This window comes from Podarcis pityusensis (genome assembly GCF_964106645.2).
Source record: "Podarcis pityusensis genome assembly, chromosome: W".
Taxonomy (NCBI): Eukaryota; Metazoa; Chordata; class Lepidosauria; order Squamata; family Lacertidae; genus Podarcis; species Podarcis pityusensis.
In genome coordinates this window covers 6,518,983-6,536,438 of record NC_138045.1, presented here as the reverse complement: position 1 = coordinate 6,536,438, position 17,456 = coordinate 6,518,983, and the positions used below count along the sequence as shown (strand labels likewise).

At 43.3% G+C, this 17,456-nt stretch overlaps 1 long non-coding RNA gene and 1 pseudogene across 2 annotated transcripts in view; one reads left to right on the top strand and one right to left on the bottom strand.

Moving 5' to 3' along the window:
• Nucleotides 1-17,456, bottom strand: part of LOC308467677 (inositol polyphosphate 5-phosphatase OCRL-like) — a 304,985-nt pseudogene that overhangs the window by 54,375 nt on the left and 233,154 nt on the right. The window lies entirely within an intron of this gene.
• On the top strand, nt 5,202-8,892 carry LOC308467816. Its single transcript, XR_013981310.1, has 2 exons — nt 5,202-5,429; nt 7,602-8,892. It is a non-coding gene; the product is annotated as an uncharacterized lncRNA (long non-coding RNA).

Below are 17,456 nucleotides of genomic sequence, written 5' to 3'. Positions count from 1 at the left end.
CGCCTTGATCGCGCCGAAAACCTCTCCGTTTGGATTGCTTGCTGCCTAGCCAAGTCGATTTGCCGCTGGGAGCCCAGCGCGCTACGCAAGCTCATCGCCGCATTTTACCTTTCCTGGGGAGGACTCGGCGCGCCTGGCGGATCAGGTTGTGGGGTACTATTATTTCAAGTCGCGGTCGCGTGGAATTTGTGCTTTGTGACCGTTTGAAGCGGGGGTTTTTTCTTGGGAGGCTGGGCAGCGCGAAGAGAGGGAGGCTTGTGGTAGCGTTGGGGCTTGTCTCTAGCAACGTAAGTCCTCGCTATTTGGTCACACGCGCAGCATTCTCCTTGTGGGGGTGAGGTGGCTTTGGCGCTCCAACGCTTGCTTTGCGGGCTGCTTTCTTTAACGCGGAAGGTTGAGGCTCTAAAAGCGTCGGAAGCAGCTGTGCTGTTGCTGGGTAACCGGATCGTCCCGGCAGCCATCTTATTTTTCCACGTGGTCTTCTGAGGCGGCCGCCATCCACGTGGGAGTTAGTTGCCTGAAGCCCCTTTTTAGTTGCTTGAAGCCCCTTTTTAAACTTAAGCAGGGGAAAGTTCAGTGAATAGCTAACGCTTTCCTTGGGGAACGTTATGCAACAGCTTCTTGCCGGTCTTTGTCGTCCCGCCTTTGTAAGCAGGCTGCATTGAAAGGGGGCATGTACGCTGGTCACTGTTTTGAAGGGGAGTGAAGAACACACACTCAAAAAAGGTAACTTGTTAATTTAACGTTTATTTCTATGAGGGGGAGTAATTCTGAGGGGTCAAACAAAGAAATAATAAAAAAGTGTCAAAAAAGTTATTTTTATAATGACGAGGATGACATTGGGCCCTCATTATTAATTATTATTTACATCAGGCACTGATTATGATTTATGGTACACTGGGGCCCTGATTAATTTTCTATGGCATTTTGGGGCATTGATTATTGGGCATAGCAAATTTTGCTATGGGGCCCTCTGATTTCTAATTACGTCCCTGTTTTGGACCCCCGGTAGGCCAGCCATGGATAAAGGCAAGAAAAGAAAAATTTCTGAAGAAAACAGAATGTTGAATGATACATGGACAGAATCACTTGCATTCTTTACTGACAAGACTGGTTTACCAGTATGCTTAATAAGTGGTGAGAAATTTGCAAACAACAAAAAGTCAAATATTGCAAGACATTTCCAGAATAAACACACAGCCTTTGCTGAAAAATATCCAGATGGAGATGAGAGACGAAAAGCCGTTGCAGAACTTATGAGGAAGGTTGATAGGAGCAAAAATAATTTCAAGAATTGGGTGAAGTCTGCAAATTCCACAACATATGCTAGTTTTGTAGCCACTCAGGAAATAGTCAAGCACGGGAAGCCGTTCACAGATGGAGAGTATATAAAAGAAGCATTCATTAAGATTTCGGAACATCTATACATGGACTTCAAAAACAAGAATGAAATTGTGCAGAAAATCAAAGACATCTTGGATTACGCCGGACAAGAGTGTAAACAGAGGCTGAACATGGAGCCTGGCACACTTCCCTTGCGTAGCTTGCAAGCTATCCGTGCTCTGCGAAAGTCCTCCTCAGGCTTCTTTCTCTTGCCGGTAGCAGAGCGAACACAGCGGTGAGAAGCGGATTGCAGCAGTGTGGGTAATAATTCAGAGCAGACACAAAGGCCTTCTTATCTTCTTAGCCTTTAATCATGTAGAATAACACCATAAATTCAGACCTGGCGAGAACTGACACATTCTCCCTCTCGCATAGCGTCCCAGAGGCAGACTGAAACACTCGGAGTCAAACCCCTCCCTTAAGTGTTTCTAACCACGCCTCAGGAAAGAGACGTCACCAGAACTCTTTAACTCTGTGAGTTCTGAAACCATTAACACCCCCTCTCGTCACGAATCCTGAGGGAAACTGTGAACCCCTATTTACAGACCTCTTTGAGTTCAACTCACCTCCCATTGCCTTTTGCCTCCCACTGGCATCTATCCCAGGCAATTGTTGAATCCCTTCCACACTCCCAGAATCACACTGTGCGAAACCAACCCACGCACTGGTGACCTGAAACCTCTCCGGTGGAATCCCCTTTGTGGTCCGAGTTGACCGCCGGAGCACAACCTCGGGCGCTCCTCCTGACCCACTGGGATCAGCAAGTGTGTCTCCAGCAAGCTCAGAAGACTCCCCCTCTGACTTGCTGCGTCTTCGGGCCTCCTGCACTTGGCTAACAGGAGATGAAGGCTCACTCTTGGGTTCCCTCTTAACCTGTGGAGAAACCCACCCCTGTGCTTGACCATCATCAGCAACCTGGTCTTCAGCAACAGGCTCCGCCTCTGCCTCTCCTTCCTCCCTTTCTTCCTCCCTTTCCTCCCCCTCAGAATCGGACAAGCATTCTGAGAGAAAATCAGAACCAACCCTAGGCTGTGACCAACCACCCTGCTCAAAGAACTCAGCATGCTTGCTGACCAGCAGCTTGGTCTGATCACCCTCTGGGTATGCAAACTTCCACCCATTTGTTGCAGGATCATACCCACAGAAGATCATGTCCTGGTACCTAGGACCACCCTCCTTCCGTTGCGCTGTTGGTATTGGCACTGAAGCCCTGGAACCAAACGAACGGAAGAAATGCACCTGTGGCTTCCTCTTGTGCAACAGAAAATACGGTGTGTCACCTACATCGTGATTGTAGGACCTGTTAAAAACAAAGCTGGCAAACTTCCAAGCCTCACTCCAAAAGCTCTGAGGCAGCCCAGAGTCACACAGCAAAACCCTGACAGCTTCAGCCAGTGTTTCACTCCTGTGCTCTGCCACGCCTCTCTCTTGAGGAGACTTTGCACCCGTCACCTGGTGACGAATTCCCTTTTCCTTGAAGAACTCCTTCAGAGCAGACCCAGTGAACTGTGACCCACGGTCGCTCCTGAACTCTTGCACCTTGGTGGAGAACCTTAGTTCCACCTCCGCAACCCAATCCTGGATGAGTTGCGCCGCTTCCCTCTGCGACCTGAGAGAGAAAGACCATAAATTCTGAGAAAAATCATCTGCCACGGTCAGCAGATACCTGGCCCCACCCAGACTCTCACACTTCATTGGCCCTGTAAGGTCTGTGTGAACCAACTCAAAAGGTTTTGTGGTTACCCTCTTTACCCCGGGAAACCTGCACCTTTGAACCTTGCTGCATGCCCTGCACACTAGGGATCCCTCACATGGCGTGATTTTACAACCTTTGGTGCAGCCTGGCAACCTTTTAACATCCTCCAGACAAGCATGAGACATTCTCTTGTGCCATACATGAACACATGAATCATGGCTGGGAACACTAGCACACTGCGCCTGTGCTTTCCCTGCATTCCCACCACCCTCCAGAGGTGTTTCCAGAACAAAGAGATTGTTCTTGCTTTCCACGTTGACAAGTTGCCTCCCCCCTCTGAAAATGGAACAGGTATCATTTTCAAAACAAATTTTGTATCCCTGCTTCGCCAGAGCAGAAATCGATAACAGGCAACACTTCATCCCTGGTACAATGAAGCACTCCAGCTCCGCCTGCAAAACAGAAACATATACATTTGCAGCCTTAGAAACATTTCTTTTTGTCCCGTCAGCTAATGTAACAGTCATTCCAGCTGAAACAGCTCTGCAATTCCGCAGCTCCCCAGCAGATGGCGTTATCAGGTGATGACTCGCTCCTGAATCCAACACCCACTTCACAGCTGTGTCCCTGCTGGCATTGCTCTGTAGCGTTGCCATGCCAACAAACGTCTGGCTGCACCTGTCCTTGGCAGCGTCCGTAACCGCAACATCCTGCGTTGCTCTGAAGACTGGACTTATCTCAGAGTTCCCAGACAGCTCTGCAGCACGTATCTCCCTCTGCAGCAGATGGCTGGCCTTGAAGCCTTTAGCTCTGTCCTGTTTCCCAGGCTTCGACTCACGACGCAAACAACTCTTGGCAGCCTTTGGAAAAAGAGGCTTCTCTGAGCTTTTACTGCTCACCGCCCCCCCACTGCTCACAGGGCTCCCAGGACGCTTTCCTGCACCCCCAGTGATGGGTAAAGGGCCCCCAGCAGCTTGCCTCTCTCCAAGCTCCTCACGCAGACATGTTGCATCACCCACGCAGCTTTTAGACTCTGCTAAACCAGCAGCAACAGCAGCAGTGGCAATAGTCCCTTCGCCCCCCTCAGGGGTCCCACAGCCTTTCCCAGCTGTGCACCGGCTTTCACGAAGGTGATCCGTGCTCTCTTGCCTCTCCTGTCCTGATGCAGCCATCTCCCGGCCCTTGCTTCCGCCCCCAGCTTTACACGCTTCCTGGAGAGCTACCCAAGCGACCTCAGGCTTCCTTGCATCCAGAACAATAGGCCTCAAATAAGCACTCACGTTATCAGCCAAAAAAGCCAGAACACGCTCCTCAGCTTCACGTTGGCTTGCAACCGCCCCAGCTGACGTAGACATCGGCGTGACTGTTTCCCAGAGCTTAGCTCCGACTAGGGACAACTCTGCTAAATAACTCCACTCCAACCACGAGTTAATGGTTAACTTCGCACACGGCAGCTTAAGCTCAAAGCCATGTTCCTGGGACTGAGCCATCTCCTCCCCCGGGGGCTAAGCTTACTCACGTCTCGGCAGTAGCTTCCTCCGCCTCCCGGCTCCGGCAGATCGGCTTCTCCTCCCAGCGAGCTCCTTCCAGCTTCAAAGACACAGCTCCAGAGCTCCAGCTGGACCCAGCAACTTTTCAACCGGCTTGCTGGCTTCCCCCACACGTGGGACGTTCCTGCAATGCTTCAAAGCGTTGGCAAGCATCCATAACCTCTTGGATTACGCCGGACAAGAGTGTAAACAGAGGCTGAACATGGAGCCTGGCACACTTCCCTTGCGTAGCTTGCAAGCTATCCGTGCTCTGCGAAAGTCCTCCTCAGGCCTCTTTCTCTTGCCGGTAGCAGAGCGAACACAGCGGTGAGAAGCGGATTGCAGCAGTGTGGGTAATAATTCAGAGCAGACACAAAGGCCTTCTTATCTTCTTAGCCTTTAATCATGTAGAATAACACCATAAATTCAGACCTGGCGAGAACTGACACATTCTCCCTCTCGCATAGCGTCCCAGAGGCAGACTGAAACACTCGGAGTCAAACCCCTCCCTTAAGTGTTTCTAACCACGCCTCAGGAAAGAGACGTCACCAGAACTCTTTAACTCTGTGAGTTCTGAAACCATTAACAAGACATGCCTCTGTCTGCGAAGACTGTTAAAGACAGAACCCTAAAAATGGCAGAAAACATTAGCAAACAGCAAATTCAAGACATTAATTCAGCTGTGGCGTACTCCATCGCCTGTGATGAGTCCAAAGATAAAGGTGATATTGAACAAATAGCGCTGTTCTGCCGATATGTGAACTCTTTTGGGCCACAGGAAGAACTGATTGAGCTGATACCACTAAAAGACCAAACAAGGGGTGGACTTCCGGGTTAGCGCCATCGGCGAATGGCGGAGTTCCTCCGACCGGAGGAACTGGCTCCGTGGAAACTGGGTCTTCCCGCCGCGGCGAAGGTGGGGACCCGCTAGAAATCCCAGGCGGAGGAAGCCTGGGAACGTGGGGTTCGGCAGGGCACCAGGAGCGCCCCCTACTCACGGGGAACCCCTTTTCGGGATTCCGGAGTGAAGTGGGGTGAGCGGCGCGGTGCTGCGAACTGACTGCTACTTTCACGGAGTGAAGCCGCACAGCCATCGCCGGAGAGCGCTGACTTTTTCCTGTGGACAATTGGATTTAAAACAAGTACCCGTGAGTAGAAACGGAAAATTGGATCAAGAAATATCTTAATTTGACATCGAAGCGGGAAGGTTCAAAACAGGAAGTCCGCCTTCCGCTTTTTCTATATAGACTGAAGCAAAAACCTTGTAAGCTAAAGCCTGGAAAGTCGTTAAAAAAGCCTAAATTTCCTTCATTTATAGCTACTGAGACCCCCTTGGAGGCAGGAGAGAAGGGGGGGGGACTTTGTGTAACGCCTGCAGGAGAGGGAGTGAAGAAGGATAAGTTTCCACCATCTCTAACCTGGGAACGGGGTGTCAGAGACAGAAATTGTTGGAGAGGTTCATTGACTGTGAATGGAATACTTTGACAGATAGCTAAAGAAGAGAAATAAACTGATTCCAATGTTGCCTTTTGCATTCTAAAGAAACAAAATATCTGAAAAATGAAAGTAATTTTCCTTTGTTGGACTTGCCTTAAAAAGATGGATACAAATAGAAATTGTCTCCTCTAGAGGGAGCCTGCTAAATTGTTGCTGCAGTCTACTTGAGGACTCCACAGCTGTGAGATTAAGATCGTGGGATTAGTCCTTTTGACCTTGACTAAATATGAGCTGGGAGGAAGTTTTGGTGCTTGCTTTATGCAAGACAAGTGCTTTGTTGGAACAGATGCATGAGAAGATGGATTTGATGAATGAGAAAATGGATTTGATGACTGTTGTGGCCAATAACTGTGGACAAATAGTGAATAGTGATACAGAAACCATCCAGGGACCAACTCAGGAACCTGTATTGATTGGGCAAGTGCAGAAGATAATGGAGGAGGCTGCGGTTGCACCTCAAATAATACAAATGGAGAGACCCAAGGCCCTACAGGAGCATAAGCCGCTGTTTTTGAAGATTGAAGTTGGAGTGGGCCAGGGGGAGTCTGGAGCTGAGGAGGCTCTTAACTCTGGAGAGACTTTGAAATATGCTCGTAAATATTTTTTGGATTATATTGATGACTGTGGGAGTGGGACTGTGGGGAATGGGCTGGTTTGATGAAGGGAGACGGAGATAATTTTGGGTTGGAACCCCCCAGAGACCTACTCCTCAATGAGAAAGGAAAGAAATTAAGAAAGAGACCAACAAAAGACAAGGAAAAGTGCAAGTATAAACAACAAGAAGAAGAAGATCTGCAGAAGGGACATGGAAGAGACTTAAGGGCCTCGGACATAAGACTTCCAGGTTGATGGACTAGATGGAATAGACAGTAAGGACTGACACGACCCGAGACCAGAGGAGACGTTGGATGAAGATTGGAAGAAAATTTATAAAGAAAATTTTTATTTAGGGAATTAGCTTAAAATTAATGAATATTAGGGGAAATGTTGGAATGAAACTATATGACTCTAGTAGAAATGATATCAGGAGCTATGTATAACTGAGTATTAAGTTTTAAGCTTTAAGGTATTTTATGGTAAGATAAGGTTAAATAAATTAAGGTAATTTGAATAACAGAATATGGGGAAAGATGGGAAGGATCTATCGAGTTAATTAATAGGTTAAATTGTTAAGATAAATTATGTAATAAAAATTGAGAAAGATGGAAAGAATTTGCTGAAATAACTAACTAAACTAGAATACAAAAAGGGAGGTGTGAGGAGGTCAACGAAACAAGCAAATGGAAGTTAAAGATATGTAATATGGGATTTGTGTCTTTCTTTCCTCTTTTTTATTTTTATTTTTTGCTGTATTGTTGTATTGGTTTTTATGTTTTGCGTTTTTTCTTCTTTTTATGTATTGTAGTGTTGTTTTTTATTTTTTATTTTTTTCTGTAATTCTGAAATTATTAATAAATATTATTTTAAAAAAATAAAAATAAAAGACCAAACAAAAGGTGAGGATATCTGTAAGGCTGTCCTGGACTTTTTAAGTGCTAAAAAAATAAACACCAACCACCTGGTCTCAGTGGCTACTGATGGGGCACCGAGCATGAGAGGAGCACAGAAGGGCTTTGTGGCTCTACTGCAGAAGGCGCTGGGTAGAACGCTGCTGTCATTTCATTGCATCCTGCACCAAGAGGCATTGTGTGCTCAAACATTTCCCCCCAAATGCACAAAAGTGATGGATGTGGTCATTCAGATTGTTAAAAAGATAATGGCAAAGGGTTTAAACCACCGCCAGTTTTGTTTGCTATTGCATGAGGTGGAAAGCACATATTCTGACCTCCTGCTCCACAACAAGGTCCGGTGGTTGTCCAGAGGCGAGGTGCTAAAACACTTTGTCACATGTTTGGAAGAAGTAAAAACCTTCCTGGCCAGCAAAGAGCTCACCTTTGCTGAGCTGGAACAGCCAGAGTGGCTGGAAAAATTACATTTTATGGTAGACATGACAGCCCATCTAAACACACTAAATACAACCCTTCAGGGGAAAGGAGGCACAGCCCTGCACATGCTGGAGGAGGTTTTGGCATTCGAGCGCAAGTTGACAGTGTTTGTCAAAGATTTCCAGAGAGATACACTGTCTTACTTTCCCTCTTTGAGAGAGTTCAAACAAAGTCATGATACGATAAATTTGGAATATTTCAAGTCTGCAATCACCGCAATGCAAAGCTCGTTTGGGAAACGATTCTGTGGGTTCAGAGAGGAAAAAAACACATTATCCTTCCCTGTCACTCCCCTGGCGATCGATCCATCCCTATTGAATATGACTGCATTTGCAGGTGTAAGTCAACCTGATCTTGAGCTGGAACTGGCCGATATAGCCGACAAAGATATATGGGTGTCCAAGTTCAAATGCTTGACCGCTACTCTTGAGGATGCTGCCCGTCAGAAGGCCATTCTGGCTCAGAATCATAAATGGAGTGATATTGAAAACCTTCCCAAACAGGACAAGCTTGTATTCGAAACATGGAATGCCATCCCCAACACTTATATAAACATGAAAAAGTATGCATTTGGAGTCCTGTCGATCTTCGGTTCCACATATGTATGTGAGCAGGTCTTCTCCAACATGAACTATATTAAAAACAAACATCGATCACGCCTCACAGATGACAGCTTGCAAGCCTGTGTGAAAATGAAGGTGACGTCTTACAGCCCTGATGTGCAGACACTGAACACTGAGGTTCAGGAGCAAAAGTCCCATTAACCTGGTTACCTGGTTGTAAATTAAATATTTTAATTAGCTATTAATTTGTCCTTTTTTTCTTGAGATTGACAGCTGACTGCACGATCCTGTATATATAGCATTAAGGTAAGAAACAATATATGCAGTGTTATATTTGTTTTAAATGTCACAATGGTTTTGCGGCTCCCAGTTGTTGTTTTTCTTTGGAAACGGGTCCAAGTGGCTCTTTTTGTCTTAAAGGTTGCAGACCCCTGGGATAGGCTTAAAATAGAGGTCAAGGAGATAAATAAAATACGGGAAGAACTGTTGGACAGTATGGCAATGACTCAGATGAGACAGAAACAATCAAATCTGAAATTCAGGGGGATCCCAGAGGACCCAAATGAAAATATAAGATCTAAACTGGTTAAAGAACTGGCAGCTTGGTTAGATATGAAAGAAGAGGATATGGGATATTCAATAGCAAACATCTTTCGGATAAAAGTAAAATCCGCTAAAGCTAGAGGGAAGAAACTGCCAGGAGTTCAACTCTTTGGACATGAGGAATGAAGTACTGAAACAGAACTATAACAAAAAGTTGTGTATTCAGGGAAAACCAATTATTATATTTAAAGAGATTCCTTCAAGATTTCTTCGAAGGAGAGACGGTTATAAAAAATTAACCAACCAGTTGAAGAAAAATGGGATCCCGGAAGGGATTTCATTCTATTTTAAGGAAAAAAGATTTAAACTATCCAGTCCTCTGGAGCTGGAAAAATTTGCAAGAAGGTACGAAAAGGAACTGGGAAGGATGGGGGGATGGGAGGAAGGGGGGGAGCAGATGGAGGGAGAGAGGGGTGGAGATGGAGGGAGTGGAGAGGGAAAAGAGGAGGAAAATTCAGGAGAAGAAAAAGAAGAGGAAGAGACAGAAGATAAGGAACAGTAGATCTAACTTAGATTTGATAACCTATTTACTGTATATCAACCATGGCTTTAAAAATACTGTCGTGGAATGTGAACGGGCTTAATAATAAAAATAAAAGGAACCAGATTGCCCACGTATTATTAAAGAGGAACCTTGATTTAATTTGTCTACAAGAGACCCATGTAACAAAGAAGCATAAAAGAATCTTAAGCAATAAGAGATTAGGGTTGGATTTTGTGGCATCAGATAATGTTAAGAAAAGAGGAGTGGTACTATATATAAAAGAAAAGCTTGACCCAAAATTAATTTATAAAGACAAAGAGGGAAGAATGATAGTAGTAGAAATCACTTTTCAAGGAGAAAAGATAATTGTCGCCGGAATATATGCGCCTAACGATAAAAAGTCTGGGGTTTTTTTGGAATTGGGTAATAAGTTAATAGACTGGATGGAACAAAAATTGATATTGATGGGGGATTTCAATGGAGTGGTTCTACCGAACTTAGATAGATCAACAAAAAAGCAAGAAATGAAGGAAGGTAAATTACCTAGAACCTTCTTTGATTTGGTGGATAATATGGGATTAATTGATGCCTGGAGATTTAAAAACCCTACTATAAAACAGTTTACCTTCTTCTCAAACCCAAACCAGAGTTGGGGGAGAATAGATTATATCCGGATCTCCAAGGAACTGACGCAAAGTTTACTTAAATCAGAAATTCTCCCACAAACCATATCAGACCATAATCCAGTATATATGGAGATAAAGGGAAAGGATTCTAGAACATTCAGATGGAGAATGAATGAAAATTTATTTAATGACCAAAAGATAATAAACAAGGCGAAAGAGACAATCAAAGAATATTTCAATTGGAATCTAAACAAAGGAATATCTATAGAAACGGTATGGGATGCAGAAAAGGCCGTTATGAGAGGCTTCCTAATCCAGAAAAATATCCACCTAAAAAAAGAAAAAGAGAAAAAGAAAGAAGAAATTGTATTACATCTTATGGAGAATGAAAGACAGCTAACTATTAAACCAGGAGATGAAATAATAAAACAAGATATAAAGATGCTACAAGCTCAATTTTCTATGATAGTGAACCAGGAGATTGAATGGAGGATTAAAATGATGAAACAAAAGAACTTTGAATCAGCGAATAAGATAGGGAAATACTTAGCGTGGCAATTAAGAGAAAGGAAAAAACAAAATATGATATGTAAGATAAGGGATGGAGAAAGGACAGTGGAAGATCCAATAGAGATAAAAAAGATATTTCAGAAATACTATAAGGAATTATATAAAAGAGAAAATGAAATAGATAATGAAATAGAAGGTTATTTGGAAAAACATCATTTGCCACAAATAACGACTGAAGAAAGAGAACAATTAAATCAGATAATTACAGAAGAAGAGATCAGGAAAGCAATAAAGAAAATGAAAATAGGAAAAGCACCAGGGCCAGATGGCATATCGGCCAAGTATTACAAAATATTAAGTGACCAACTATCACCAATACTATGTGAAGTTATGAATAACATCTTAAAAGAATGGAAAATTCCAAATACTTGGAAAGAAGCCTACATTACCTTAATCCCTAAAAAAGATGCGGATGGCCTCAAGGTGAAAAACTACAGGCCGATTTCATTATTAAATAACGATTATAAACTATTTGCCGATGTGCTGGCGGAAAGACTAAAAAAAGTGTTAAATAAAAGAATCCATAAAGACCAAGCGGGTTTCCTACCGGGGAGACAACTAAAAGACAACGTAAGAACCGTGATAGATATTATTGAATACTTGGAAAGTAGACTAGATAAGCAGGCAGCGCTGATATTTATAGATGCCGAAAAGGCATTCGATAATATCTCTTGGCGCTTTATGAAGGAAAATTTGAAAATGATGGGGATTGGAGAAGGATTTAGAAAAGGTATTGAAGCTATTTATCAAGAGCAAAAAGCCAAACTTATAATAAACAATAATATATCAGAATCTTTTGATATTGCTAAAGGGACAAGGCAAGGATGTCCTCTGTCTCCCCTGCTATTTATAACAGTGCTGGAAGTATTTAATAAGAAGTTAAGGGAAACAACGGAGGTCAAAGGAGTGAAGGTAGGAAGTAAAGAATATAAAATGAAAGCTTTCACGGATGACATAGTATTAACATTGGAAGACCCAAAGAATAGTCTGCAAGAAGCATTACAGAAATTAGAAGAGTTCGGCAAAGTGGCAGGTCTTAAACTCAACAAGAACAAGACTAAAATGTTGACAAAAATATAAGCAAAGAAGATATAGTAGAATTAGAACAAAAAACCGGAATTATGGCAGCAAAGAAGGTGAAATATCTCGGAGTGTGGATTACAGCTAAAAACATAAACTTATATAAAGATAACTATGAAGCTACTTGGAAGAGTATTAAGAAAGATCTAGAAATCTGGGAGAGACTGAAACTTTCTTTTTTGGGGAGGATATCAGTTATCAAAATGAATGTCTTGCCCAGAATGCTATTTTTGTTTCAAACTATTCCAGTAATTAAGGGGCTGAAACAGTGCAAAGAGTGGCAAAGGGCTTTGGCAAGATATATTTGGCAGGGTAGAAGACCGCGAATAAAAATGAAAATATTGGTAGATAAAAAAGAGAGAGGAGGTTTCTCATTACCAGATTTGAGTTTATACTATGAAGCGGCGTGTTTAATGTGGGTGAAAGATTGGATAAAACTGGAAAATACTGATATTTTGGATTTAGAGGGCTTCGATAACAGGTACGGGTGGCACTCGTACCTGTGGTACGAGAAGGTGAAAGTTCATAGAGGCTTTCTAAATCATATAATTAGAGGACCAATATTCCAAGTTTGGGAAAGAAATAAAGATTTGCTGGAAAAGAAAACACCCTGGTGGATTTCACCAATAGAAGTGCTGAGTGTCAAAAAAACTAATATGGAGGGGGGGAAAGCCACTTATGAAGAACTTACCAGGAAAACCGATCAGGGCATAAAACTTAAACCCTATGAAGAGGTAAAGAACTTATTTACAGGGTGGTTGCAATACCACCAGGTAAACGACTTGCTAAAAGAAGACAAAAAGAAATTAGGATTTGAAGATAAAAAATCTAAATTTAATGTGGAAGTTATAGAAGGTAAAAATAAAACTTTGTCTAGGATGTATGATCTCTTATTGGACTGGTACACAAAAGACGAAGAGGTGAAGGAGGCTATGACCAAATGGGCCATGGATATTGGTCACAATATTGATTTTGTAATGTGGCATGAATTGTGGAATGTTAATATGAAGTTCACGGCGTGTAAGGCATTGAGGGAAAACCTTTGGAAAATGATTTATAGGTGGTATCTCACGCCAGTGAAGTTAGCTAAGATTTATAGATTGTTCCTCTTATTTTTTAATGCCTTCCCCAAAAAGAATACAAAGTCTCTAAAGGTCTTTTTTGTTACTTTTATATTATTTAGTTTCCTTTGCCTAGCTTAAAGGTTGCTGAGGACTTTCACTTTTCTGTTTCTACAGCAGGTGAATAATCACTTCCTTTCTTCACTCTTACGACTATGTATCCTGCGCCTTTTTCACTCCAAAAAGCGGGTTGGGCTCCTCAATTAAATCCTTTTGCATCCAGATCTCACTTAGTGTATAGTCCAGATTTTTTAGCCAAAAATTGCTCCAAAGACACTAAGGGTTCTGTTCTTAAAGTTACGGAGGTTTGTCGCTTTTCCAGTGGGAGCTAGAGGCATCGCAACACGGGGTCCGCAGAGCTTACCATTCGCGTTTCTCAGTCCCGTCGCTCTCGAGTCCCTTGAGAAAAAACCCGAAAAAACATCAGAACCACTCCAACGCTGCTGGATAGCTTATCCCTCAAGGGTGTCCCCCTTGAGATTTTGGGGGTCGCAGTGCCTTTGCGTTGCCCCCAAGCCCGCGTGAGGCTCGGAAAAGCCCTTCAGCTGCTTCTCCGCGCTCCCTGCTGCTTGCGATCCAAACCGGAAGTCGCCACCCGCTTTTGTACATTGCTGTCTTTTATGACATTCTAACAGTTGCATCTTTGTATTCAATCCCTTCAGCACCTTGGACAGCAGTCTCTCAAGGCTCAGCCACAGGTACCTGGTGCCCCATGCTTCCTAGGCCCAGGTCCGTGCTTTAAAGGCACTGTGTCCGAGTGTTTTGTTGTCCCAGAGCTTTCTAATTGTGACTCATTTTCTTTTCTTTTTTTTAAATGATATTTATTAAGGTTTCAAAAAAAAGAAATTACATAGATAAGAAGAAAATACAAAAATACAAAAATACGAAATACAAAATACAGAAAAAAGATAAAAAACACTTAAAAAACAAATCAATCTTTCCATGTCTTACATTTCATTTCCTTGTTTCCCTGACCTCCTCACACCTCCCTTTTTTGTATTCCAGTTCAATTAGTTAATTCAGCAATTCCTTTCCCGCTTTGTTTTTGTCTTAATCCTTTAACTTAATATATTATAACTTTGGATTCTCATCTGTTAACAATCCATTTTTACATACACCTTAACATTGCTGCTAAGACCACTTAATTTCATTCTGACATCATTCTAACATTCATTAATTTTGCAGTATTTCTGTAAATAGTCTTTAAATTTCTTCCAATCTTCTTCCACCGACTCTTCTCCCTGGTCTCGGATTCTGCCAGTCATTTCCGCCAATTCCATATAGTCCATCACCTTCATCTGCCATTCTTCCAGAGTGGGTAGATCTTGTGTCTTCCAATACTTTGCAATAAGTATTCTTGCTGCTGTTGTGGCATACATAAAGAAAGTTCTGTCCTTCTTTGGCACCAATTGGCCGACCATGCCCAGGAGAAAGGCCTCTGGTTTCTTCAGGAAGGTATATTTATATACCTTTTTCATTTCGTTATAGATCATCTCCCAGAAAGCCTTGATGCTTGGGCATGTCCACCAAAGGTGAAAGAATGTACCTTCAGTCTCTTTACATTTCCAACATTTATTATCGGGCAAATGATAGATTTTTGCAAGCTTGACTGGTGTCATGTCATTTTCATAATATTCTCTCTTAAGGCATTACATGCCGTAAACTTCATACCTGTGGTCCATAACTGTTCCCAGTCAGCCATCATTATGTTATGTCCAACATCTTGTGCCCATTTAATCATAGCAGATTTCACCGTTTCATCCTGAGTATTCCATTTCAACAGCAAGTTATACATCTTTGACAAAATCTTGGTTTTGGGTTCTAACAGTTCTGTTTCTAATTTTGATTTTTCCACCTGGAAACCAATTTTCTTGTCCAAATTGTATGCCTCCATTATCTGATAATATTGAAGCCAATCTCGCACTTTGTCTTTCAATTTCTCAAAGCTCTGCAATTTCAATTTGTCTCCTTCTTGTTCCAAAATTTCCCAATATTTCGGCCATTTGGCCTCCATATTGAGCTTTTTCTGAGCCTTTGCTTCCATCGGTGACAGCCACCTTGGGGTTTTATTTTCCAGTAGGTCCTTATATCTTATCCAGACATTAAACAATGCTTTCCTGACAATATGGTTTTTAAATGCTTTATGTGCTTTGACCTTATCATACCACAAATATGCCATCCAAATACATTATTAAAACCTTCTGAGTCCAAAATGTCTGTGTTTTCAAGAAGCAGCCATTCTTTCAGCCAGCAAAAAGCTGCTGATTCATAATAAAGTTTAAGGTCTGGCAGGGCAAATCCACCTCTTTCCTTTGCATCCGTTAGTATTTTAAATTTTATTCTAGGCTTCTTGCCCTGCCAGACAAATCTAGAGATATCTCTCTGCCACTTCTTGAAGCAATCCATTTTGTCCAAAATTTGCAATGTTTGAAACAGAAACAACATTCTAGGCAATACATTCATTTTTATCGCAGCAATACGGCCTAGCAGTGAAAGCTTCAAATTTGACCAAATTTCTAAATCTTTTTTCACTTCAGTCCAGCATTTTTCATAGTTGTCTTTAAATAGATTCCCATTTTTAGCTGTCATGTTAATCCCCAGGTATTTCACTTTCTTAACCACTGTTAAACCTGTCTCATTCTGAAACCTCTCTCTCTCAATCGCTGTTAAATTTTTCCCTAAGACCTTTGTTTTTAACTTATTCAGTTTAAATCCTGCAACCTGACCAAATTCTGAGAAGCCTTTTGCTCAAACCAGTTAGACATGACATGAATTAGTCGTTTTATCCACCCGGCATGTATGGAACAGACCCTGACGAATCAAATGACAAGGCATAATTAATCCCCCAGCTGAACTGAACAGGGAGCATGCAAACAAGAAATTATTACTTCAAGGTACAGAAGCCCCAGAACACCCCAGCCACATGGAGTTAAGAATAGCAATTCCAGATTAAAGGGCTTGCATCTGAGACATTTGTTCCTTCCTTTTTTCCAAGACAGGTGATGTTCCTACGAATACATGGAAAATTTTGAAAGGACCGTCGGCATTTTCCCTCCGCAGCTGAAGATCCAGAGCTATCTGAAGAGGGGGAAATACCAGGTCTTGCTCAGCTGGAGATGTCTTATTTCCTTTGAAGATATAAGCTGATTAGAATTTTAGGCTGCCGGGGGTGGGGCAAAATCTGAGGATGGGAAAAATGATATCACTGGCAGTCACATGGGAGGCTGCTGAAAATGCACATGGAGAAACAATGGGACCTTGAACTGAGGGGACTGTCTGACCTGCAGGAGGAAGCCAGTTGTTGAAAGGGAACATGGATCTGAGAAGGAGCTTACAGGGAGATTTCAACATTCAGCTGGAGCTATCAATGGCAGTTTGTCACTAGTTTGGAGTTGGGGACTCTTTTTCAGTCTTAAGGGCCATATTCTCCTCTGGGAAGCCTTCCAGGGGCCGTGTGCCTGTGGTGGGAGGGGCCACAGGTGAAAGTGGGTGGAGTGATGAATGTAAACTTTGTTTTCCTAAGGGAGGCTGGTTTCTACACACATTCAACTCTCCACTCTCTGTCCTTCATGACTCAAGGTTGCGAGGGGAGGGGTAGTACCTCTGGTGGGGGGCACGTTGTGCTCCTTCTGGGGTAGTTTGTCCACCTTTGGTCACTACAGCTCTCACCTGCGGCTCTTAGAAACTGTCAGCCTGCAGCAGCAGCCACACCCTAGGAATGGCTTCAACTGGCGGGCTAACCAGGTGAGGGGAGTTGATGGGTCTCAAACCCCCAGTGAGCTAGGGGCTTCCCCTGTACACAAAGCTAATATCGGGTACTGACTAGAGGAGGAGGAATGGCGGGAGGCTACAGCCAGGGAACCCCCCCCCCCCACGGAAGGAGCAAAGTGGGAAGGCTCCAAGCCAGGAGACTGCTGGTGCGATGCAGGAGACAGGTCAGAAGAAGAAGAAGGGGGAGCAGATGGGTTGGAGGCTAAACAAGCAACAGGTTTAAGGGAGACTGAAGCAGCTGAGGAGGAGGAGGAGGTGGTGGCGGCTGAGGCTGCAACAGATCCCCAGGCACCTGCCATGTTCACTGTTCCCTTCTCCCCTCCTCCTCTGTCCCCAGGAACAAGGGAGGCATTACATGTAGCAGAACAAAAGGCACAGAGAGCCCCTCCACGACTGTTGGGAAGTCAGCCGACTGGGGTGGAGCCTTAGGCTAGGGATGCCATATTTCTAAAAGTAGAAACCAAGACACCCCGAAAGCTGTGGAGCTATTTTTAGGAAGACCCCCAAATTGTTGAGTTTCTTAAAGGAAGACCCAGAAGCTGTTGATG